The following is a 27,198-nucleotide window of genomic DNA, read 5'->3' as shown; positions in this document are numbered from 1 at the left end:
GAACAGAATATCGAGTAATTTTTTTTGAAAAAGACCTTTAAAATCAACCATTAACCTAAAAGTACCAAGTCTGTCATCAAAGCATGTCCTTAAGGAACACAATTACATGTTCTTTAAGTATATCCAGGGATAGTGATTCAACCACTTCTCTGGGCAGCTTATTGCAGTGCTTAACAACACTGAAAAAGATTTTCCTAATATCCAATCTAAACTTCTTCTGGAACTGTTTGAGTCCATTACCTCTTTTATCATTGTTTATTACTTGGAAGAACAGATGAACCGCCACCTCACTGTACTCTCCTTTCAGGTAGTTAATAAGGTCTAACCTGAGTCTCCTTTTCTCCAGAACAAACAACCCCAGCTCCCTCATTCACTCCTCAGAAGACCAGCTTTCCAGACCCCTCCCCAGTTTCATTGCCATTCTTTGGACATGTTTCAAAACCCCAATGTCTTTCTTGTAGTAAGGGGCCCAAAACTGAACACAGTATTTGAGGTGTGACTACACCAGTGAGAGCACAGGTGAAAAATAACTTCCTTATTAGTGTTTGCCATGTATTTCTAACACAAGTCAAGATGCTGTTGGACTTTTTGGCCACCTGAGCACACTGATAGTTCATATTCAGCTGGCTCTCTGTGGTGAAGGCTGCCTATGCTCAGAATTATCACAGAATCACAGAATCAATAAAGTTGTAAAAGACCTCAAGGATCATCAAAGTCCAACCTGTCACCCTACACCTCATGACCACTAAACCATGGCACCAAGTGCCATGTCCAATCCCCTCTTGAACACCTCCAGTAATGGTGACTCCACCACCTCCCTGGGCAGCACATTCCAATGTCTAACAACTTTCTTTGTGGAGAACTTTCTCCCACCTCGAGCCTAAACCTCCCCTGGTGCAGCTTGAGACTGTGTCCTCTTGTTGTGGTGCTGATTGCCTGGGAGAAGAGACCAACCCCCTCCTGGCTACAACCTCCCTTCAGATAGTTGTAGACAGCAATGAGGTCACGCCTGAGCCTCCTCTTCTCCAGGCTAAACAATCCCAGCTCCTTCAGCCTCTCCTCATAAGGCTTGTGCTGGAGACTTCTCACGAGCCTCTTTGCTCTTCTCTGGACACGTTCAAGCCCCAAATATTGCCAAAACTTGTTCCTACATGTTTTCCTCAACCTCCTCCCAACTTGCCCCTACTTTTGGAGTGAGTGCTCAGCCCAGAGCTGAGTAAACAAAGGGCCAGGTATCAAGAAGCCAGGGTAAACAACCCAACCTGCCTTTTCTAGGGTAAATAAGATCACACACAGTCACCTTATGGGATGCTTGTGGGATGTTTGTGCTTCTTCCAAGTTTGGGCATAATTCTAGCCATATGCTTTGGTTTTGGTTAATATTGTTTATCAGGTTTGACTACTGGCTAAATCTAAGCCTAGATCAAATTATAAATATTCCTCAAATTGTAAACAAGTGGCTTGTTTTCTTTTTCATGCTATTCTACTTTATTACTTTTGCTTTTGCTATTGCTCTCTCGCTCCGTGCACTTGCTCTGCCTTTGTGCACATGTTCTGTCTTTGTCTGCAGTCCCAACAGAAGCCTGCTACCTGGGAAGAGCCAGTGTGTCTCAGTTTACCCAGAAGCCTGCAAAGACTCCTTTGTTTTGTTACAACTTAGTGTCATATCTCCACACCCACTGGTAGGAAGAAGCTGCCACCACACCCACAGCAACTGAGACCCTACTGCTAAGTTTAGCCAGTTGGGAAACTTGTCTGAAACCCTTTCAGCAGTTCTAAGTGTCTGCTTCAGCCACGAGGCTGCAGACCTGCAAGCCAAAGCCCTTTGTGTACCTGCTTGCACAGTGACAACAATGTCTAGCAGCCTCTGTGTCTGGCTGCTCAGCTGAGAGAGGAGCCTGCTGCTCCACAGCCCTGTGAGCGATTCAGAGCACCATCTCTGATGGGACCACCTGTTAGTATCATGGATGTTCTCTCGGGCCAGGGGAAAAACCACATAGCTCTCCCCCACACTCTCCAGCAGCTTCGGAAGGAGAATTTCTCCCCCACAGCGAATACATTAATTAAAAATATATTAATGGCAAAAGGAGGGGAAAAGACAACCTCCAATCCTTAGTGGACATGGAGGGGAATATACTAACAAAAGATGAGGAAAAGGCATAGGTACTTAACACCTTCTTTTTTAAGAGTAGGATAGGTTGTCTTCCGGACAACTGGCCTCCTGTTCTGGCAGATGGAGTCAGGGAACAGTATAGTCTCCCTGTAATCCAGGAGGAAGCAGTTGGAGACCTGCTGAGCCACTTGGATCCTCACAAGTCTATGGGACCAGATGGGATCCATCCTAGGGTAATGAGAGAACTGGCAGATGAGCTTGCCATGACACTGCCCATCATTTTTCAACAGTCCTGGCTCACTGGTGAGGTCCCAGATGACTGGAAGCTGTCCAGTGTGATGCCCATCCACAAGAAGGGCCGGAAGGAGAAGCCAGGGAATTACAGGCCTGTCAGCCTGACCTCAGTGACAGGCAAGACTACAGAACAGGCCATCTTGAGTGCAATCATGCAACACGTACAGGATGACCGAGAGATCAGGCCCAGCCAGCACGGATTTAGGAGGGGCAGGTCCTGCCTGACCAATCTGATTTCCTTCTAAGATCAGGTCACCCACCTGGTGGGTGTTGGGAAGGCTGTGGATGTAGTCCACCCAGACTTCATCAAGGCCTTTGACACTGTTTCTCATAGCAAACTCCTGGCAAGGCTGTCAGCCCATGGCTTGGACAGGTGCACTCTGTGTTGGGTTAAGAACTTAATGGAAGGCTGGGCCCAGAGAGTGGTGGTGAATGGTGCCACTTCCAGTTGGCAGCCAGTCACTGGTGGTATCCCTGAGGGATCAGTGTTGGGCCCAATCCTGTTCAGTATCTATACTATCTGGACAAGGGGATTGAGTCCATCATCAGTATATTTACAGATGACACTAAGTTGGGAGCAGGTGTTGATCTGTTAGAGGGTAGGATGGCTCTGCAGAGGGACCTTGACAGGCTGAATAGATGGGCAGAGTCCAATGGAATGAGATTTGACATGTCTAAATACTGTGTTCTAGACTTTGACCACAGCAACCCCGTGCAACACTACAGGCTGGGGACAGAGTGGCTGGAGAGCAGCCAGGCAGAAAGGGACCTGGGGGTACTGGTTGAAAGGAGGCTGAACATGAGCCAGCAGCTTGCCCAGGTAGCAAAGAATGCCAATGGCATCCTGACCAGGATCAGGAATGATGTGGCCAGCAGGAACAGGGAAGTCATTCTACCCCTGTACTCAGTACTGGTTAGGCTGGAGTACAGTGTCCAGTTCTAGGCCCTTCAGTTTAAGAAATATGTTGGGTTGCTGGAACATGTCCAGAGAAGGGCAACAAAACTGGTGAGGGGTCTGGAGCACAAGTCCTGTGAGGAGTGCTGAGGGAGCTGGAGTTGTTTAACCTGGAAAAGAGGAGGTTCAGGGGATACCTTATTGCTGCCTACAACTACCTGAAGAGTGATTATAGCCCACTGGGGTTTGTTCTCTTGTCCTACACAACCAGTGGCAGAACAAGAGGACACAGTCTCAAGCTGTTCCAGGGGAGGTTTAGGCTGGGTGTTAGGATGAAATTCTTCACAGAAAGACTCATTGGCCATTGGAGTGGTCTGCCCAGGGAGGTGGTGGAGTCATTGTCCCTGGAAGTGTTTAAAATAAGACTGGATGAGACACTTAGTGCCATGGTTTAGTTGATCAGATGGTGTTGAGTGATAAGTTGGACTTGATGATCTTGAAAGTCTTTTCCAACCTGGCTAATTCTGTGATTCTGTGATACTGTGTCCAGAAGGGACTCCCCCCAGCAGCCAGCATCGAGTCCCCACGAGCCACTGAGCCTGATCAGTGACCAGCTACAGAGCTGCCATGCCCCCTTGAGCCATGACAATTGGTGTAGCAGTAACTTAGCAACCTGTATAGCAACGTGTTTAACACCAGTGTTGGTTGTGTTAAAAATCCCTGCACTTTAACACGTGTTATTGTAACTTGTGGTTTATAAACAGTCCCACCTCATAATGCCTGGAGTCATAATTTGTGATTGTAAATGGACTTAAGTCTCTTTAAAAGGTCCTTTTTTGCATGCCCTGATGCCTTCTCTTTCCTAACTATTTAGCAGTGGCCAAGCATCTTGTCAAGTCGCCGCCTGGTGGACAAGCAGAGGAATTGCACTCTTGGTTCTATTCAAAGAACTATTTGTGTTTTTCTAATTTAGCTCAAAATTTTTATACTCTACCAATTTATGGGATATATCCACAACCATGCACTAGGATCTGCATATGTGTATTGATAAAAGGTTATTAATAATTTTTATATTAATAAAGATATTATTAGTTTATTTTAAAAATCATAATTAATAACCATAATCATCACACTGTCAACCAGCACCCCCAGGTCTTTATCTAACATTCAGCTTTCCAGCCACTCTTCCCAAATCCTGTAGCATTGCACACGGTTGTTGTGACCCATCTAAACAAGGGCAATGGGAGACAGTTCTAGAACTGCTAGGGAGAGCTCTGATGGTTCATCCCTTGAGATGTGGATCTCAAGTTTAATTGAGAGGTGACATGGTATATAAAGTCACACCCATTATCCAGTGCCCTTGATAGGGGGTCTCACATTCCTTCATATAGAAAGGTTATAGCTAGGAACTGCTCTTAACTGAGGGCTTAGAAGAAGATTCAGGAGTCATCAGACTGCATAGCTAGAGTGGAGAATGCAGAGTTGCTCCCTTTCATGGCTATATGGGTTCAATAATTATTGAAAATGTTTTGTCTGAAACTTACTTAAAAGACTCAGTAATGTTTGTTGGGTTTGTTTGACTGTTTTTTAATTTGTAAGAAGCAATAGAACAAAACAAATCAAAGAAGCAGTCAGCAGAAGCAGTCAGCATTATCTACAGGTTGGTTTGAGGAAAATAGGAGGCAGAACACCTTTTTAATTTTCCATAATTTAAAGATTTTGGATTCCATTTTGCGATGCCTTTTTGGAAGCCATGGTCAGCTGAACATATCTGCCTTGGAACTGCAGGGAAAATTCAACTACCTGTATGCACAGCTGATTTATCATCTCTGTTGTAGTGTACCCTTCACTGGATTAAAAACTGGCTGGATGACCAGGCACAAAGAGTGGTTGTGAATGGTGCAGCATCTGGCTGGTATCTGCTGACTAGTGGTGACCCCCAAGGATCGGTACTGGGCCCAGTTCTGTTTAACATCTTTATTGATGACTTGGATGAGGGGATCAAGTCTACTGTTAGTAAATTCACAGATGACACCAAATTGGGAGGTAGCGTTTATCTTCCGAAAGGTAGGAAGATACTTCAGAGAGATCTGGATAGGATGTGTCAGTCGGCTGAGGCCAGTGGTATAAGGTTTAACAAGGTCAAGTGCAGGGTCCCACCCTTTGGCCACAATAACACCATGCAGTGCTACAGACTGGGGGATGACTGGCTGGAGTGCGGCCTGGCAGAGACAGACCTGGGAGCCCTGGCTGATAACCAGACGAACATGAGCCAGCAGTGTGTCCAAGTGGCATGGAAGACCAATGGCATCTTGGCTTGTATCAGGAGTAGTGCAGCCAGGAGAACTAGGGATGCAATTCTGCCCCTGTACTGAACACTGGTAAGGCTGTATTAGTTTGGGTTAGATTAACAAGGCAGGAATTATAAAATATAGTTATTTTTATTTCCCCAAAATCCCCCCCCAAAACTATGTACAAAACTGATGAAATTATTTACAGGTTCTATTCAGTCATGAATTCTTCTAGGATGCTTATGGCAATTTTGACACAATTTGGAGAGTTCAGAGACTGGAAGAAGCTATGACACAAATAGCTTCACCCACTTATAAACCAAAGGCCAACCAATAACCCTTAGGAAGATATGAGCAGGCCAGGGTTTACTTACGAGGATTAGAGTAGGAAGTTGGAGATAGTCCCTCGCTCACTCTCTCTGCTGACAGGATCCAGAAACTGTCAATTTGTAATCCAGTTCGAGGCTCAGGCTTTACCCCAGGTCTCTGGACCAGGCACTCGAAGCAAGGCAGGACACTCAAGATGACAAGCCTTGAAATGAGGCGAGGCTTCAGCAGATGTGAGCAAAGCTTGAGCAAAGTGGATTTGAGCAAGGCTGATATGAGCGAGGGTGATCTGAGCAAAAGTCCCTAGGCTACCTAACCACTTGCATATATACAAAATGCCAGAGGTCACTTGGTCCAATGGGGCACTGAAGCTAACATGTATCTGCCCAATGGAAAAGAGTTCTTCCAGGTTATGACCATAAAAGGCAGAGGCAAGGACCTCATATCTGGGGAAGCTTACATGCTCTGACCCTAGAGAGGCATCTTGTTTACTAGACAGGCAAGGTCCTGTTCCCTTTGTTCCTTATCCTGCCTTGGCCTGTTATTGTGGCAGAAAGGAGGGGAGAGAAAGGACCTGTCTAGACATTTTGAGGCCTGTCTGGATTTGTACTGGGCCATGTGTCATGGCCTACCACCACAGAGGCTTCATCTCAAGTATTGTGTGCAGTTCTGGGCCCCTCACTTCAGGAAGGATGTTCTGTGGCTGGAGTGGGTCCAGATGACAGCGATGAGACTGGTGAAGGGACTTCAGAGAAAGCTTTATGAGGAAAGGCTTATGGGAGCTGGGGTTGTTTAATAAGGAGAAGAGGAGACTCAGAGGGTACCTCATCACACTCTACAACTACCTGAAGGGAAGTCATAGTAAGCTGGGGTGTCAGGCTCTTCTCCCAGGCAACTTGTGACAAGACAAGTGGCCTGAAGCTGTACCAGGAGAGGTTTAGTTTGAATGTTAGGAAGCATTAACTAGGAGTACCCAGAACAGTGTTTTTTTAGCAAAACCTGTCAAGAATTAAAAAAACAACAACAACAAAACAACACAACCAACCAAAAAGCACCAAACAATCACGATTTACATTTTACCCAATATGTATGGCTTTAAAATTCCTGAAGTGTTGATCACAGTAGTTAGACATAATTAAAAAGCCTCCAACAGGGTCATTAAGCATAGCTCTGCACATATTTATTTTGTTTGTTTGTTGTTTGTTTTCTCAGCAATAGGTACATCTTCCTTGAGTTTTGCAGGTTCTATATTAATTGGGTGGTTAAAGCAACAGCCCAATGAATTGGAATTTGAAGACATGGTTATAATAAAAAAATAAATAAAATGTTGTTCCTACACAGTTAAAAAAATCAATAAAGTTTAGAGGAGTAATGCAAAGAAAGAAAATAAGAAAAGGCTAATTGCTCTATCTTTTTGCAAAATTCTTTCCTGAGTTAATTTCCTATCGTTATTATTTTTTATGTCACTGCACAATGACCCTTGCTCTCCTTTTTCACATGTATGCAAAACCATTGCTACACTAACATCTCTGCTGCTTGCTCCCTTGATTCCTTTTATTTCCTGCTTCAATTTGCCCTTTCTGGCCTCATTACACGCAGTGGCTAATACACTCATCTGGGAGAGAGGAGATGTGTGTTCAACCTATAGTTCTACTCCTATCTAAGTGAATAATCTTGGGCATGATGTTTAATGAGTTTCCTACTTGTGTAATAGTACTGACAGTATTCACTTGTCTGTTCTGACTGTATAAATTGTTATCCCATCTGGTAGGATCATTACATTTTTCAGAGTCAGAGTTCAGATCCCATTCCTAATTTGGATTTGTGGCACTACAGTAGTTGGGGGAGAAAAGTAATAACACAAGTAAATTTAGTTCTATAGGGAGAAGTGACAACCTTTGCAGTTATATTAAGGATCTGTTTAAACATTCACTTGTCTCAGCAGTGGCCAACTCTTAAGAAAAATACTTCTGCTGCTTAAAGTGACCCTCCATTAATTGGCAAGATGAAAGACAGGCTGTTAACATTCCTGCTGGTCGTCATCTGAAAAGATGAGTCGTTTAAATAAGACTTTATGGACTGTGGTTTCAGATTGATTTACAGACATTGACTTAGACTGTGCTATTTCTCTCTTTTTTTCTTTTTTTCCTTCTTTTGAAACTTGGACAATCAATTTTCTACTTTGATAGCCTGGAATTAGTCTTTTCAACTTGAATTTGAATGCCTGAATAAATATACTTCCTTGGAAAGATCCTGGCTACCCAGCATGTCATTGCTGAAGATTAGGCTGCTTATTTAGAGGTCTAAACATGGACTTCAGCTTCAAACATTTAAACACCTGACTTGGAACATCCTGGCACACACTTTCCCTATCTCAAGCTCTAGCATTGGATGCTCTCCCAGAAGTCGAGGGCTATCAGAATGTAAAACGTTATTCCCCCTACTGAGTATCATAATTATTGTCATTCCCAACCAGGGACTTATCTTTGTTAGTTAAGGGCTTTCCAAATATCTTCTAAGGAAGACAAGTTACGTCAAAATAAAACAACATTGTTGATTGTTGTGATGGTTTGAAACTGTCTTTTTAATTTTTCCTTGCAAAGTTCAGAACAGAGAAAGTGAAAGAATGTAAATAAGTCACTATTGGGTGTAAGAAAGCAAAATAACGATTGTTCTAAACACTTCCATTGGATAGATAGAAATGTTTAAGAACTATTACCCAAAACAAAGTAGGCATTCGGCACATTCTGCGTTCGGCAGTGGGGGCAGTTGCTGGTCTGTCTGGCTGCTGTTTCTTCTTCTCTTCTGGCTGAAGATAACACACTGACCTTGGCAGCTAAGTTAACAACTTTCTTCTTAACTAACTCTGCTTCTCTGTCCAGGGGGGTCTGGGGGGGAAGCTCCTGGGAGAGAGAGGCCCCTTTGGGAGGGTCCCCTTGGGGGGAAGCAAAGGGAGATCGATTGTGCTTTTTCTGTTGATTGTATATATTTGTGAATGTTGTGAATTTTGTATATTTGTACATATTCATTGCATTTCATTGTAGATTTTAGACTCTGCTTGTAAATACAGCTTTTCATTTGCTTCCAGACTGAGCTAGCCTGGTTATTGTTGGTGGGGGGGGGAATTTCAGCTCACACCGACACAATTGTACATATTTGTAAATATTGTGAATAGTGTATATTTGTACATATTCATTGCATTCCATCATAGATTGCAGATTTGCTTGTAAATACAGCTTCCATTTGCTTCCAGACTGATCTAGCCTGGTTATTGTCAGTGTGGGGGGGATTTCAGCTCTCACACTGTTACACACAGCTTAGTTGAGCCTGCCACTGTTAAGAAGTCAACTAAATGATCTAAAAATTAATTCTACATCTGAGAGGCATCTGGTGGGTTGGACACAAAATAAATTCTAGTCTAAAATAAAACGTCTCCTGTACTAAGAAAATGGCTGCATGCCCTGGATATCTTCTCTACAACATGAAAAAAGGATGTTGCCAACGATCCGGATGTTGCCAATGATCCAGATGTTGCCTGATATTCTTGCTTCTTCTGGTTTCTTTTTGGGCTCTGTTGTTGAACACTGTCAGTGTGTGCCTTCAGGCATCTCATAAGTTAGCTCCTGAAGCCCTAATTCATCCTGATGGTCTGTCTCCTCTCTGCTATCCCTCCACCCTCATACCCAAACATGTCCTTCCCTCCAGCAAGATTAGAAGATCGAAGAACCTAGTCCTTCATTTGGAAAATTGAAAGTTTGTTTCTCCTGAGCATCATTCCACCAGTGTTGGAATGAGAAACAAATAAGTGTATTGTGAAGCATTTCCTTATCAGACAGAGTGCTCCCTCTCAGAAGGACTTCATTGCCCCAGCAAAAAGTTGTGGGAAAGTGTCCTGATTCATATAGCAGGTGATGTGAGTATAGAAGCACATGGAGGGAGTGTGGATCAGAAGACTGATATTGGTTTCAAGTCAGGAGAGGGACACTGATTTACAATAGCAGAGGAGCTCACATTCTTACACGAGAAATGAAACCCTGATGCCTTCAAAACCAATAGCAATTTTGCCCCTGAATTCACCAAGTCAGTATTTAATTTGAAGACAGGCCTGCTATATTTTTAGGATTGTAGTGAAGGCACCATATGCCCAGAATTATGCCCCCAGACAACAGCCAACTTGTCTCAACATGTTTTGGTAAGTCCCCCTTTCCACCCTCCTTTCAAGAGAGGAAGACAAAGGCCCAGGTGCCAACCTGTCTCCTAAGGGGTAAACAACTGCATGCATCCATCGCATGGCATGCTCATGCTCTTTCCATCTATGGGCATAATTCTAGCTTCACCCTTTCTATAGGTTGAAGCAGGTTGTTGACAAGTGTGTCCATTGGCCAGATCCAGCCTCGAGAAATCTGTAAGTACTACTCCATTTGTTTACTACTTTGCTCTCTCCTTTTGCTTTCACTCACTATGTAAGCTCATGCTGCTTAAGCTGTAAGCCTTCTCACACACAAACATAGTAGAAGCCTCTGTGATACGGAAAGAAGCTGGCCCACCAAGCTGCTCGAGGAACCAGCAAAGGGTGATCCCTTCGTCGAACCAGCATCATAAACCCAGTCGAGAGGACTGAGGAAACCCCAAGAGAGGGTAAGCTTTAGCCCAGAAGGGGAAGGACTAAGCCTGAGCCAGGCAGTCCAGATCTGCTGCAAGCTAATTAAGCAGCTAAATAAGCAGAAACGCATCTTGCGTAACCCCCGCCATTTGCAGGAGAGAAAAGGAGCCATAGGTTCTCCACAGCCCTGTGTGGTCAGGGCAAAGCACCTGGGATTTCACCAAGAGAGAGAGAGAAAATATCCTCTCTGTTGAGATCACATCAAGACTGCATTGTCACCTTTAATGACAGCAGTCGCTGGGATTCGGCACAGTCGGCTCACTTTGAGCCAAGGGGGAAGCACCACTTCACTGCACCCCTTCCCCAACCCCGCCTACCAGGAGCCATCACCTGAGGGCCGCCTCAGACCCTTGGACTGGATGATCTTGGAGGTCTCTTTCAAACTGGTTGATTCTATGATTCTATGATTCTATAACTGGCCCCATTGCGGAAGACCACTCCCTAGACCTGCCCTGCTGGTCCGATCCTCTGGTCAGGGAGCTACTCCAACCCTGCAAAGGAAATTCACCTACCTGTGACCACAGGAGGAGAAAGCAAGCCTTACACTCCACCCGCAGAGGTGGGAGGAGAAAGAAGTGCACCTCCCAGATGGGACCAGCCTGGGCAGACAAGCAGAAAGTAGCCAGCACAACCCAGCAACTTGCCTTGCTACAAAGAAAGACAAATGTATCTTTCCAAGTGTGCAACATTCAGTAACATTCTATTCAAAGCGCCCATGTGTAGTCGCGTGATATTCCAGTTTAACTTGCCTCATGATAACATAATAAATATCTCTGTATATATCCGCAGCTGCAAAGCACCTTGTCAAGTCTCCATCTAGTGGACAAACAGTGGAACTGCACCTTTTGTTCCCTTAATTATAAACTAATCTGTAAATATTATAATTATTATAATTGGGTATAATTGTAAATACTGAACCAGTTATGGACTATATTTTTACAACCATGCATTCAAATCAATATATATATGGTGATTAATCAATTATTCATAATACTATTAATAAATAATATTTTCATAATTCATAATTCCTAATTAATAACCATCATCCTCCATCCCTAATCACCTCCCCTTCCATGACAAGGACAAAAATTAAACAGCCTTTGGAAGATTTTTTTTTCTTGTTCTTCCTTTTGGTGAATATCACATTTCAAGGCTTACACTAAAAATAGCACCTGTTAATATCACCCCCAACACCCATTTTGTTATATTTAATGTCTTTAAATTTACTAGATATATCCCAGGCAAACAAGCATATTCCATTCACCTTACCCTGAAGAATGAAAATTCTAAGGACAAGACTATAGATGAAGGAAAGGAAAAAACAAAGATATATTGTTTTTAATTAAAATATGTATCTACTAAGCAAGTGTTGTCCTTCCAAAAATAAACTTTAACATCGAAAAAGGGCTACATCTGTGAATTGACCAAAAATCAGGACAGGAGGGGAGAGGGAAGAGGGCAAGCAGGCAGGATTTTTTGAATGTAGAAACAAAATCTATTGAGGCATGAGAAAATAAATCAATAAGTGAATCTCATTCTGCAGCAGAACTGAGTTGTGGTCTGCTTTAAAACAAATTGTGGCCAAAGGTTTACCTTTACCTACTATTCCTTTTGTTTGCATGATGTGTCTAGTGGGGCCATGTCTGTGGAACACTACAAATACCTTTCCACAAAACTGTATAATTCCTTCTCAAGTAAATGAAATTAATTGTCATCAAGGCTGACTTTTGAGTTTGGGTTTTGATTTGAAGTTTGGGGTTTTTTTGTTTGTGTTTTTGATTTGGGGGGGGGGGGTGTTGGTTTTTTTTTTTTCTTTTATTTGTCTGTGGGGTTTTTTTCAGTTTCCCATCTCATTAAGTCACAATACTATTTTGTTCAAATTTGGAAAATTATTAAAGAAGACAACAGTTACTAATAGGAAACCCTAACTCTCTCTACCTCTGTGTCTTAAAGAACACATTTTCCCTTCCCTTTGTTTCTCCTCTGCCCTTCCCACTGACATGATATGCTGATATTTTCAACTTCGAAGTTCCTCAGTTGGTACTTAAGCCTCTGACCTTAATTAGATCTAGGTAGCCATTCTAATGTAGAAGTAGCAATAGGAGAAATATATGTGCACATGTACATATATATATACATATATGTATATATGTGTTTATCATCTATCTCACATATATATATGTATATATATATATAATTATTTATCGCACACTATAAAAATTTAATATCCTTACTACCTCTTATTCTGAAGGAAGCCTGCAGGCTTACTTTAAAATTTTTACTCTGGATTAATGGCAAAATGTACATCTGTTCCCCTGAAAATATGGGACTTTTACACAATGTTTAGACCAGTGATCTTTCTTGAGCTTACGAGATTTATAGGGCTTTACTAGCAGCTAAGAGGAAAACACTACCTCTTCCTTATTTACAAGCAACATTGAACTTATATAGAAGATAATTTGTATACACCTGGATAATCTATTTCTACAGTTAAAGCCACTCCAGAAAATACTAAACTTGGAAATTAAAAATAATACAAAAACAGCCATACAGAAAAATGTGTAAATATTAGTTGAATGCCAAGAACCATTTGCTAGGGACTGAAGAGCCAGAAAATTGCAAGCATTTGAGAGAAATGCTTCTTACTTTAAATTCACTTGAACATCCCATAATAATATGCCTCACTATGGCAGACTGCTAGTCAGAAGGAAAAAAGTCTTGAGTTCAATAGCTACCCACTGATTGTAAATATGAGAAGAAACTCTGCAAGCACAGTGCTGAAATATAGGGTAATTTCCTCTTTATTAGATTCCATGAAGTCTGCTATGTTAATGATTAGGTTCTGTATACAGTGAATATAACAGAATTATACAGTTATTTTCTGCAGTGCTTTACTCGTCTTTTTAAGCTCCTTTAAAAAAGGAAAAGAAAAAAAAAGAAAAGGGAAGAGGAGACACATGACAAAGTAATCTCACTTCTTCTTTTCTTTCTGTTATGAATCTTTCCATCTATCATGAATACGTAGAACAGGATATTCAGTGAGTGATATCTCTGTGACTCCCTACCTTGCACTATACTAATTTTAATGACAGTTTAACTTATATCAGCTACTTCAACACAGTCTTTCTCTGTTAAAGAGAAAAAAAGAAAATGACTGTTTGAAGTCAAAAGACATTAATTTATTGTGTAATCATTTTACAGGTTCTAACATATAAAGCCTTCACCTCAGCCTAGCCATAAAGTCTCTAAAGCAACAGAGGTCCTAAAAGGCTGAGAACACACCCCATATCCTGGTTTCCAAGAGAAGCAACCTTAGATCCAGAAATTAGAAAGGACCCATGGACACTCCCATGGGTTGTCCCAGTCAGACCGAGAGTCACATAAGGCGGTAGCATTGTCCCTGCCACCTGGCTGCAGACCAAGTGGCCTTTGGAAATATCTTGGTTCTCTGCTGCACAAATATAACATTAGTCCTACAGAGGGAGTGTCATGACTCCAGGGAGACCAATGGTTCTGAACAACCTTGAACAATGCCACTCAAGACCCCTGTTCACCTACTGCCATGGAATAGAAGTCCTTTCTCAGTTTGGACCTGGACATGATATCTTGCCCCAATACTATAGGATGTTGAAAAGAGCAGCACCAGGAAGATTAAAAAGGAAATTAAGGCCCTTGGGAAATCAATTGACGGGACAGAAGCTCAAGTGGTGTTCTGCTCAGTTCCCTCAGCAGCTGTGGTGTACACTGAGAGGAATAGGAAAACCCACACCATCAACAGTTGGCTTAGGAGATGGTGCCAGCAGCAGAATTTTGGCTTCTTTGATCACGGGGCAACTCTTACTGCACCTGACCTGCTGGACCAAGATGGGTTGAATTTATCTAGAAAGGGTAAGAGGGTGCTGGCACTGGGGTTGGCAGGACTCATTGGGAGGGCTTTAAACTAGGTCTGAAGGGGGTGGGTGTGGAAACCAGTCTCCCTGGAAAGGAGGGAGGACCACATAAACTGGTGAAATCAGTAGCCCAGCTGAAGTGCATGTACACCAATGCACGCAGTATGGGCAACAAACAAGACAAACTGGAACTCTTGGTTCACCAGGAAGACTATGATGTAGTTGACATTACAGAAACGTGGTGGGATGATTCTCACAATTGGAGTACTGCACTGGGGGGTTATAAGCTCTTTAGGAGAGACAGGCAAGGGAGAAGAGGAAGAGGGGTGGCCCTGTATATTAGGGAATCTTTTGATGCCTCAGAACTCGAGGTTGCAGATGAAAGGATTGAATGCTTATGGGTTAAAATCAGAGGGAGGCCACACAAAACTGACATCCTGGTTGGAGTCTGTTATAGACCACCCAACCAGGATGAGGAGGCCGATGAGATATTCTATAAGCAGCTGGAAGCTGTCTCAAGATCATCAGACCTTGTCCTTGTGGGGGACTTTAACCTACCAGACATCTGCTGGGAACTTAATTCAGCAGAGAGGAGACAGTCCAGAAGGTTCCTAGAGTGCATGGATGACAACTTCCTGATGCAGCTCTTAGGTGAACCTACCAGGGGCAAGGCTCTGCTTGATCTGCTGTTCTCAAATAGAGAAGGGCTGGTGGGAGATGTGATGGTTGGAGGCTGTCTAGGGTGCAGCGACCATGAGATAGTGGAGTTTTCAATATGCAGGGAAATAGGGAGGAGCAGTAACAGAACCCTCACTTTGGACTTTCGGAGGGCAAACTTCAGGTTGTTCAGGCAACTTATTCAGAAAGTTCCCTGGGTAACAGCCCTTAAGAACAAAGGGGCCCAGGATGGTTGGACCTACTTCAAACAGGAGCTCTTAAAGGCACAGGAACTGGCAGTTCCCACATGCCGTAAGACGAACCAGCGGGAAAGACAACCGGCCTGGAAGAGCAAGGAGCTCCTGAAGGATTTAAGGGAAAAAAAGAGGGTTTATCGCCTTTGGAAAGGGGGGGAGGCAACTAGTGATATGTTTAAGGATGTTGTTAGATCATGTAGAAGAAAAATTAGAGAGGCAAAAGCACAGTTAGAAATTAAACAGGCCGCTTCTGTGAAAGACAACAAAAAGCATTTTTATAAATATATTAATGCTAAAAAGAGGGGCAAGAGGAGCCTCCACTCTTTATTGGACGTGGAGGGTAACATTGTAACTAAGGGTGAGGAGAAGGCTGAGATTCTAAATACCTTCTTTGCCTCCATTTTCAAAAGCAAGGCAGGAGGACTTCAGGATAACTGGCCTCCTGAGCTGGTTGATGGGGTCAAGGAGCAGTGTTGTACTCCTGAAATCCATTTGGAATTAGATCGAGACTTGTTGAGTCACTTGGATATTCACAAGTCCATGGGACCTGATGGGATTCATCCTAGGGTGCTGAAAGAGCTGGCAGATGAGCTGGCCAAGCTTCTGTCCATCATTTTCCACCAGTCCTGGCTCACTGGAGAGGTCCCTGAAGACTGGAAACTGGCCAATGTGACGCCCATCCACAAGAAGGGACGAACAGAAGAACCTGGGAACTACAGGCCTGTCAGCCTGACCTCAGTGCCAGGGAAAATCATGGAGCAGATTGTCTTGGGGGCAATCACTGCATACTTGAAGGATAGCCAAGGAATCAGGCCCAGCCAACATGGATTTAGGAAGGGCAGGTCCTGCCTCACCAACCTGATCTCCTTCTATGATCAAGTGACCAGCCTGGTGGACATGGGAAAGGCTGTGGATGTAGTCTACCTGGACTTCAGCAAGGCCTTTGACACTGTCCCCCACAGCAAACTCTTGGCCAAACTGGCAGCTTGTGGCTTGGACAGCAGCACTCTGCGCTGGGTTAGGAACTGGCTGGAGGGCCGAGCCCAGAGAGTGGTGGTGAATGGTGCCACATCCAGCTGGCAGCCTGTCACTAGTGGTGTCCCCCAGGGATCAGTGCTGGGCCCCATCCTGTTCAATATCTTTATTGATGATCTGGATGAGGGGATTGAGTCCATCATCAGTAAATTTGCAGATGACACCAAGCTGGGAGCAGGTGTTGATCTGTTAGAAGGTAGAAGGGCTCTGCAGAGGGACCTTGACAGGCTGGACAGATGGGCAGAGTCCAACATGATGGCATTCAACAAGTCCAAGTGCCGGGTGCTGCACTTTGGCCACAACAACCCCATGCAGAGCTACAGGCTGGGGTCAGAGTGCTGGAGAGCAGCCAGGTGGAAAGGGACCTGGGGGTACTGAACATGAGCAAGCAGAGTGCCCAGGTGGCCAAGAGAGCCAATGGCATCCTGGCCTGCATCAGGCATAGTTTGGCCAGCAGGAGCAGGGAGGTCATTGTACCCCTGTACACAGCACTGCTTAGGCCACACCTTGAGTACTGTGTCCAGTTCTGGGCCCCTCAGTTCAGGAAAGATGTTGAATTGCTGGAGCATGTCCAGAGAAGGACAACGAGGCTGGGGAGAGGCCTTGAGCACAAGCCCTATGAGGAGAGGCTGAGGGAGCTGGGACTTTTTAGCCTGGAGAAGAGAAGGCTTAGGGGAGACCTCATTGCTGTCTACAACTACCTGAAGGGAGGTTGTAGCCAGGAGGGGTTTGGTCTCTTCTCCTAGTCAACCAGCACCAGAACAAGAGGACACAGTCTCAAGCTGCGCCAGGGGAGGTTTAGGCTGGAGGTGAGGAGAAAGTTCTTCACAGAGAGAGTGGTTGGCCATTGGAATGTGCTGCCCAGGGAGGTGGTGGAGTCACCATCCCTGGAGGTGTTCAAGAGGGGATTGGACGTGGCACTTGGTGCCATGGTTTAGATAGGCATGAGGTGTAGGGTGACAGGTTGGACTCGATGATCCTTGAGGTCTCTTCCAACCTTCTTGATTCTTGATTCTTGATCTCCAGCTCTGCCTCCTGAGTGGGCTTTAGACCTGCACTATGACTTGTTCATCTCCTGGATAAACCTCTTAGATATCTGGTGTGGCTTGTCTCCAAGTCTTGTCTCCAGCTCCATCTCTTTTCTCATCCTGATAGCATGTACAGGTAGACCCTGTATCCAATTCATCCCAGTTCATTCATACACGTTCGCCTATCAACTCACCATATCAGGACCCCACAAGATCATCCTGTCAGTAAGGACACTGCCTGTGCCATGTCACTTTCACATTCTTCTTCTTTACAGAGAAACCCCACTTACAGTGTACCCTGACAGAGAATAAGAGAAGAAAGGTAGCTGTGTTTGCCAACTGTGTTTGAGTGTAAACAATGTTCTATTTTTATTATGAACAGGACATGTCCTCTGCATGCAAAACATAATGTTGCTTGCATTTTTTTTCCTAAAGAAAAAAAATAAGCAACGTTCCATTCTGTCTGTAGTCCGCTATCACTGTGTCAGAATAAAACATTTTATAGTGCATTTTTTTCTTGCCTTACCTAATTTGTCTGAAAAAGGTATTACCTAATCCAAATTCATCTTCTGGATACTCCATTGAGGGGGAAAAATAAATTTCCATTTAGCATAGTATTGCCTTATTTTATGCTTCCAGACACCGCAGGCAGCTTCAAAAGGTCTCACAGGCAAGACACTGCCTTAGGGACACTGATCAAATAGATGTGTTCCTCATGTCTTTTCTGTAACAGCTGATTCGAGATTAGATGTTAATGGCTGCTTGACCTAAGCCAGCAATATGCATTGACAGTCCAAAGATCTAGTTACATCCTGGGCTGCATCAAAGCGTGCATGTCCAGCAGGTCAAAGGAAATGATTCTGATCCTCTACTCTGCTATTGTAAGACCCCTCCTGGAGTACTGCATCCACCTCTGGGGCTTCCAACAAAAGAAGGATGCAGATTTCTTAAAAAGAGGCCAGAGGAGGGCCACAAAGATGATCAGACGCTAGAGCGCACCTCATCTGAGGACACGATGAGGGATTTGGGTCTGTTCAGTCTAGAGGAGAGAAGACTCTGGGGAGACCTTATAGCAGCCTTCAAGTACCTGAAGGGGGTTGCAAGAAAACTGGGGAGACATTTTCTATAAGAGCATATGGTGATAGTGTAAGGGACAATGGTTTTAAACTAAAGCAGGGTAGAGTTAGGTTAGACATTAGGAAGAAGTTCTTTACTATGAGGGTGGTGTGACACTGGAACAGGTTGCTTGGAGAAGTTGTTGTTGGAGAAGCATGGAAGATGCTTTGAAATACTTGATCTATTAGGATGTGTCCCTGCAGTGGGGTTGGAACAAGATGATCTTTAAAGTCCTTTCCAACTCAAGCCATTTTATGATTCTGTGATTCTATGATTCTATGTTGAGCCTAATGTTGATTTAAAATTGAGAAATTTGAGGCAAAGGAAGGTGTGTCAGCACTACCTTCTGGTCTTCTGATCTTGGACCAGACAAGCTTGGAGTGACACACTGAATAATGGCAAACTCACTCAGGTTTGTGAAGGTGGGACACTTGTGACAGGCAAATGCCATCACACTGTATGCAAGCTCCCAATTTATTAGAAAATGTTTACATATCTTCTCTTCACTTCCACTCCAACATCCTAATGACCCTTAGATTTTGTCTGCTTACTGATCACACTCTCACCACACTCTGCAGGTATTTTTCCAGCCTGCTGTTCTCGCAATCAGGGCAGGATTGTCCTGTATCACCACATTTTTCCCATATGCATTTCTCTAATCTAAGGGTCAGTTTACATTCTTATTAATCACCAATTCTTGATTCCCACGGAGGTGTCCATAACATGTTTGTTGAAGAAAGATGAACAATCCCTGCTGAGTGTCAAACTGTCCTTTCAGATTTCCTTGGCAAGCTAGATGTTACCAAATCCTTCATACTACACTGTGATATTTGGGTAAAAATAAATAAAAAAGCCTCCTGTGAAATGGAATAGCCTTTTTGTCCAATATAATGTAAGAGAGTTGAAATGTTCAGTTCAAAAACTCCCAGATCTTAAAATAAGTTGATTGTTGTTGCAGTTAATATTGCAATAAGGTATGATATCAATATTTGTAATCTTGTGCAGTATGCTAATATATTTTAGGCCTGGGATTCTGTTAGGATGATCAATATTATTAGCAGCATTAGAAATAGTAAAAGATCACAAAACAAAAAGGTATTTTTGTTCCTTTAATGGCATTCAGAGGTGGTGTCAGGTCCTGCTTTCTGTTAAGATGAAATTCAAATGAAAGCTTATCAGAAGTGTTTCTTCTGTTATCTGATATACTTTGCCTATAATTCATCCTTTGTCTTTGCCAACCCCATGTTTGCAAAACAGAAAACCCAAATTCAAGTCTCTGCATCTGGTGTCAATTGAAACAAAACAAAGGCAGGCTCATTTTAGCCACATAATTTTAAAAAGAAGATACTATTATAATATTTAGAACAAGCCTTGTACCACAAACCAGCCATTATCCTTCAGAAGCAGGTGGCAGATGGCATGAAACCATCTTCATCAGAAATCCAAAGCTTTGCTACCATATTTGGAAGGATGTTTTTTATAATGACTACTTGAATATTCACACTGTATGATGGACACTTCTCAATTTCTATGCACCTCATTTTGGAAAGAATCTAGTATGGCTACACATGTACTTTATTTCAGTGTTCATATTTGGCAACAGAAAAGAGAAGGAGGAAGATTGTTCTTTTGTTTTGTTTTGTTTTTGCTTCATCATCCTTCTCTGTTTGTGTCAGAATAGCACAGGCAATTGAAATCCATGACAAAATCTCAAGCATCAAGGCTTCCCTGAAGCCATAATGAGATCAGCTAGTGTGTAATGTCTCCTATGAGGTAATACTGGAACTATTCCTATACAAGTCATACAACCACATCTGGCAAAATCTGACCCTTCTGGTCTGGAGCTCAAGCATGGCTTTCTAGGGTTTTTCTAACATAGTTTTCAAAACCCTATCACCGTATTGACAAATTTCAGGATTGTGCCATAAGCTTTGTAGTACCTTATGCTTCAGTTAAAGACCTTTATAAGCTTGTGTTGGAATAGGAATCAATTATGTTACTGCATAGTGTTAAAGATAAAGCTTCTGGTTTTTGCAAGTACTGAAAAATGCAGAAAAACCTGAATCTTAAAGGCTCAAAAATAAAGCAAAATAGAAATAGCTTCATTATTTCAGTCTGTTTCAACTTTAGTTTCACCATCTTCTAATTCTGTAACCTTCTATTATAGAAAAAGAATGCAAAGAAATGTGACTGATTTTTTATTTTTTGCTTAAGAGTGCCTCACCTGTGGTCAAAGACAACATGATGCCTTGGAAATCCTCTATTAAATTATATGTGGCTGCTTGAAGTCACTGAAACTAACATTTCCACTGACACAAAACCTAAATTATAACAATGCATCCTGCATTTTATTTCCCAGCCTGACTGCACAAGGAGAACAAAAGGCAAGGCCCACAGGTTCAGAAGAGAGTGAGAAGGTACAAGTGTATATGGAAAAGCAACTCAGACAAGCCTTCAGATCTGAAGAGAAAACAAAAGCAGAGTAAGTAGCAACCTATTTTGGTTCAGATTACTAGCCTCCTGTGTCCTCATGTTTTCCAAGATCTTTCTTATAACAGATCTTCACCAAATCCCCAGGTAGCAAAGTACTTGTTCTCAATTTAAACACATGCTTAATTTAAGCATGTAAATAATCCAGTTTATGTTGAATCAAAGCCTATTTTTTTCTCATTAAAATTTCATTTTAAAAGCTTAACAATGGTGCTATTGGTTTCTTTCATTCTTTTCATCTGTGAATGGCATTTTTTTCCTTTTTGTTTTCCCTTTAATTTTGCTGCATTAAAATATTGCATATTCATATGGCAGCTACCATTTTTGATATAAAACAATACACTGCATCCTAAGACTATTCTACCCAGTAGGAAATTATTATTAAATACCATAAACAAATACAGATACATTCTGTGACATCTGGATTGAAATAGCAGCACAGTTGCATTTTACAAAGGCAGCTAAGCTCAGAGGAAAAAATTAGACATATAAAATGGGCATTAATGGAATCTTAATGTGTCTCAGCTGCCTCTAGGGGGCTCATACACATTGCATCAGAATCAGTTCCAGTGGAGGTTTATCAGCAGATGGAGCTTTGTGGGAATTAAAAATGCTCTATCAATGCCCCAAACTGATACATTATGATTTTCTAGTTTGGGGATGGAGAGATGCTTATAATTAATTATAGATAGGTGTTTGGGTTTGGGTTGGTTGGTTGGCTTGGTTTTGGGGTTTTTGGTTTGTTTTGGTTTTGGTTGTTGTTGTTAAGCAGATTGGTATTTGCTTGCAGGCATAGTAAAATGATGTTTTAAGTTTATTTCTTTTTTTTTTTTTGCAAAGGGTGGGCCATAGACATAGAACATAATGTGAATACTGAGAATGGGAAGAAAGGCTTTGTTGGGTTTTTTTTTGTGTGTTTTGGGTGGGATTTGAGGGTGTTGGTAGGTTGTTTGGGGTGTTTTGTTTGGCTGTTGTTTTTGTTTGATTGTTTTTTCAATTTTGTGTTGATTAGTTTCATTAGAACTTTTAGTCCACACACAGCAAAACCAAAAATAAGTACCAAAATAACAAAGCAATTTGAGTTATGTATATGAACGTTTCTGTGCATATTTATGCTGTTATAAATACAAGGTTAATACTAATATGATATATGTATGCAAAGAAACTCAGTGAATGAGGGAAGGCAATTGAAAGAAAAAATGACTTAAAAAATTAAGAAAAGAACATAGTTTGTTATTTTTATAACCAATGGATACAACTTGTCTAAAATCTTGTGTTAAAAATTCTGTATTTCCTTTGTGCAGAAATCTCAAGTCACATTAAACTGAAAGTCCTCCATGTTTAAACATCATTCACTATTGAAAATAAAACCGCCTATAAAAATGCCTTGTTTATATTCCATTTTATGAACTCATGACATTGTAGACCATTGTGAGAAAGGGATTGTTCAAGGAACTAGATTTTTTTGTTTGTTTAATGTGTGAGCAAACACTCAGGAAATAGTTTTTAGTGGAACTGGGTTTTAGTGGAATTGCTCCTCAGGACTGTGGTGTTTGTATGAGAGTTTTGTTTCTGGAAGACAGAATTGCCTTACTCAGTCAGGTTTTTCAATCCACGGCCAGTAAAAGCACATGCCAGTTCTGTGACTTCTCTTTGAATATGGAGCAAACAAGACTTAGCATTCATGCCACTGCCTGGAAAAAAAAAAAAAAAGTTATTTTCTAGTTGGAACCATGTCTTTAGCCTCAGGCAGAGTGGTTTAATCTAATTTCTTGATGGAATGGGTGAAAAATTAATCAATGTTCTTTGTCTAATGAACTGCACTTTGAGTAACAGAAATAGTTTGATAGAAAGTTAAATAGTATAGATGTGATTGAAACTGGAGGAATAATTTAGTTAAGTGTGATTTAACTAACACTCCTTCAAGCCTTGTTAATATAAAGTCTTCCAAGATGCTCAGTGTAATTGTAGCAACTGCAACTTTTTAGGTTTGTAAAGTCATTCATATAAAAGAAGTCAGACATATTTTACACATACATGAATAAATATTTAAGTATATATATATTTATATATTTATAACATATTCATATATATCTACATATCTATCTATATCTATCTATTTATATATCTATATGAATGTATACATATATATTTGCCTCTCAATACCAAATAACCTTGCTTTTATTTTTTATTCTCAATAAGACAAAAAAAAATTCTTAAACCATTTCCTTGTCTAACAAAATTATTAAAGCTCTTCTGGGATTGTGCTGCACTTCGGCCACAACAACCCCATGCAGAGCTACAGGCTGGGGTCAGAGTGGCTGGAGAGCAGCCAGGTGGAAAGGGACCTGGGGGTACTGGTTGACAGGCGCCTGAACATGAGTCAGCAGTGTGCCCAGGTGGCCAAGAGAGCCAATGGCATCCTGGCCTGCATCAGGCATAGTTTGGCCAGCAGGAGCAGGGAGGTCATTGTACCCCTGTACACAGCACTGGTTAGGCCACACCTTGAGTACTGTGTCCAGTTCTGGGCCCCTCAGTTTAGGAAAGATGTTGAATTGCTGGAGCATGTCCAGAGAAGGGCAACGAGGCTGGTGAGAGGCCTTGAGCACAAGCCCTATGAGGAGAGGCTGAGGGAGCTGGGACTGTTTAGCCTGGAGAAGAGAAGGCTCAGGGGAGACCTCATTGCTGTCTACAACTACCTGAAGGGAGGTTGTAGCCAGGAGGGGTTTGGTCTCTTCTCCCAGGCAACCAGCAGCAGAACAAGAGGACACAGTCTCAAGCTGCGCCAGGGGAGGTTTAGGCTGGAGGTGAGGAGAAAGTTCTTCACAGAGAGAGTGGTTGGCCATTGGAATGTGCTGCCCAGGGAGGTGGTGGAGTCACCATCCCTGGAGGTGTTCAAGAGGGGATTGGACGTGGCACTTGGTGCCATGGTTTAGATAGGCATGAGGTGTAGGGTGACAGGTTGGACTCGATGATCCTTGAGGTCTCTTCCAACCTTAAAAAATAAAAATAAAAATTAAAAAAAAAAATTAAAAAAAAAAAAAAAACAAAAAACACCAATGAGGTCACCCCTCTGTCTCCTCTTGTCTAAGCTGAAGAGCTCCAGCTCCCTCAGTCTCTCCTCATAAGGAAGATGTTCCACTCCCTTAATGATTTTTGTTGCTCTGCAATGGACTCTTTCAAGCGGTTCCCTCCTCTTCTTGAACTGAGAGGCCTAGAACTGCATGCAATGCTCCAGATGCAGGCTTACCAGAGCAGAGTAGAGGGGGAGGAGAACCTTTGTCGAACGACTAACCACACTCCTTCTAATACACCCCAGAATGACATTGTCCTTCTTGGCCAATTGCTTGCTCATGGTCAGCCTTCTATCCACTAGGACTCCCAGGTCTTTTTCCCTTGCACTGCTCTCCAACAGGTCAGTCCGCAAGCTATATTGATACATTTGGTTGTTCTTTCCCGGGTTGCTCTACACTTGCCCTTGTTGAATTTCATTCAGTTTCTCTCTGCCCAACTCTTCAGCCTGTCCAAGCCTTGCTGAATGGCAGCACAACATTCTGGTGTGTCTGCCATTCCTCCTAGTTTTGCTTCATCAGCAAACTTGCTGATAGTTCTCTCTGTTCCCTTATCCAGGTTGTTTGATGAATATATTTAATAGCACTGATCACAGTACTGACCCCTTAGAGACTCCACTAGACACAGACCACCAACTAGACTCCGTTCCATTGACCACAACTCTCAAATGTCTTTCCTTCAACCAGTTCACAATGCTCCCTATTACCTGATTATCCAGACCACACTTCATCAGAAAGATTTGTATAAAGACCTCATCTCTCAGACAGCTTAATCCTTTGCCAACTTGTTTTGTTAAAACTTCTACAACAGACAAGAGTTTAAAATTAGTTGTGATCAAATAATCTCTACTTAACTAATCTTCTGAAGCAGTGTGTGTCCTCCTGTGACACTTTGCTGTATATTTGCTGTTAGTTTTTCTGCCTTGAGGGAAACACTGCCTCATTGTAATCTCATGTGTGTTGCATTGCTGAAAAGGCACAGGGCTTAAAACATCAGTTGTCAAAGTATGATTGATACGTGCCATGAATTAGCAAAAAAGCCCCAAACAACAATAAAAAACAAAACAAACAAACAAAAAAGAAATGCAAAAAACAATCAGTAGGATGAACTTGAAGTCACAGGAACTAGTTTCACAAGAAGGCTGTTATTGCCCCCATGAGCAGCTAAAAAAATCACATGCAGACGCATCCTAAGTAATGTGTTGAGCTGTCCAAAAGGTAATTTAAATGCTTTCAAGGTAAACAAGAATATGTTCAAAAATTTAAGAGAAATCTATATGTGCAATCTGCACAATATCAGTTTCTTTGGTTCTTTTTATGGATGGAGTCATCATCATCAATTAAGTTACTGACTCTTTGATTCAAATGTGACACTTTGACACATAGTGAAGGCAACAACTCAAGAGAGGATTATTTTCTCCACTGTTCCCTGGACAGCCATGGAGTACGTGCAAACAGGTGGAAGTATGGAATATCACCACTGCTGAATCACATAACTGACCAATTAGGAAGAAACATCACAATAAATGACCAATTAGGAAGAAACATCAGAATAAATACTACTTTGAGATGGGAAACAATGGAACTGGATATCTACATTCTCCCTACTATTCAGTGTTTGACATAACACTCAGTATTCCAGAGAAGGTTTAACAAAAATGCTGAGCCAGATCCTTAGGTGTTGAAATATGCTGTAACTCCACAATGTACAGACAAGGTAGAGCTAATATTGGAATCAAACCCAGAACTGGGAGTCTAGAATAGTATATTTTAAGGTACAAAATGTATCTGCATAAAGTCCACAGCTCTTCCCCTGAAGACTATTAACACAAAGGCAAGCACAAAAACATGAGTCATGAGATAAGAATCAGGTAACAGTTTCTATTCAGTTATGTTATAGATGAAACTTGTGATTAGCATAATATTTAGCTAGTTCTTCAAAAGAGGGCCTCAACAAACCAAGTAGAACATAAACAGCAGTAGAAACATAGTAGAAGAGAAATAACAGAAATAAGAATGAATATTGGCTATGGATTATGTACCTCACTGATGACATCTAGATTTCTGAAAACGATGCAGAAAAAATAAACCATGAATCATTAAATTATATATGCCTATTCATTTTCCTTCTTCACCTACAGATTCCTATTCCCCCAGCTGAACATTCATTAACTATAAATCTTAGTAGTTTTGCTAATGGTGGGACTGTACCTAGAGGGTCAGAGAAGAATGGTGTGGTCATTTGTTCTGTACAATTCCTTTAGCAATTGCATTTACAAGCAAGCACAATCAGAAGCTATTCCAGACTTGTCTCTGATAACAAGTCACAAGTATGACATACACAACAGAAATACTTGAGCCACCAAGGCCTGCTTTAGTAACCATAATATATTCAGATATGAAATGTTCCTCTGGATATATGTGAAAACAGAATCTCAGAAGTTAATGCAACTTCCCTTCTCCATCCTCCTCCTCCCCCCTTTCACCCTTTTTTTTAAAGACTGTTTTGGAGAATTTAATATATGGAATAATTTGCAGGAAGTGAAATATCAACTGCAGTGCTAAAAAATAAATAAGAAGTTCTGTATCTAATTGACAGATATGAAGGATGGATACCAACTATATTCATCCCAGGAAAAAGTATCAAAAATAAGATGACAGAGACAAGGATTTGGTTAGGCAAAGATAAGAAGAAATAGAAGGTGTTTGAAAAGTTCAAAGGATGTATTAAGTGGAAAGAATGGGCAGATTATAAGTGTAGATAATGCAAGAAAGAAATAATTGGCGTGAAAATGAACACTGAACATGAAACAAGGCCAAGACATTTCAACCCTGTGGGGTTTTGAGATATTTACACAGCAGGCAACTGGGGAAAAATATAGTCATAACTGGGGAAAAAATATAATTGTGATAATGAACTAAATTTTATCATCACCATGTGTCAGTGTGAGCTGAAATTTCCCCCCCCCCTCCACCCCCCCCCACAATAACCAGGCTAGTTCAGTCTGGAAGCAAATGAAAGCTGTATTTACAAGCAAAATCTACAATCTATGATGAAATGCAATGAATATG

Source organism: Indicator indicator, chromosome Z (genome assembly GCF_027791375.1).
Source record: "Indicator indicator isolate 239-I01 chromosome Z, UM_Iind_1.1, whole genome shotgun sequence".
NCBI classification, from domain to species: Eukaryota; Metazoa; Chordata; class Aves; order Piciformes; family Indicatoridae; genus Indicator; species Indicator indicator.
This window is presented reverse-complemented; position numbering follows the sequence as displayed.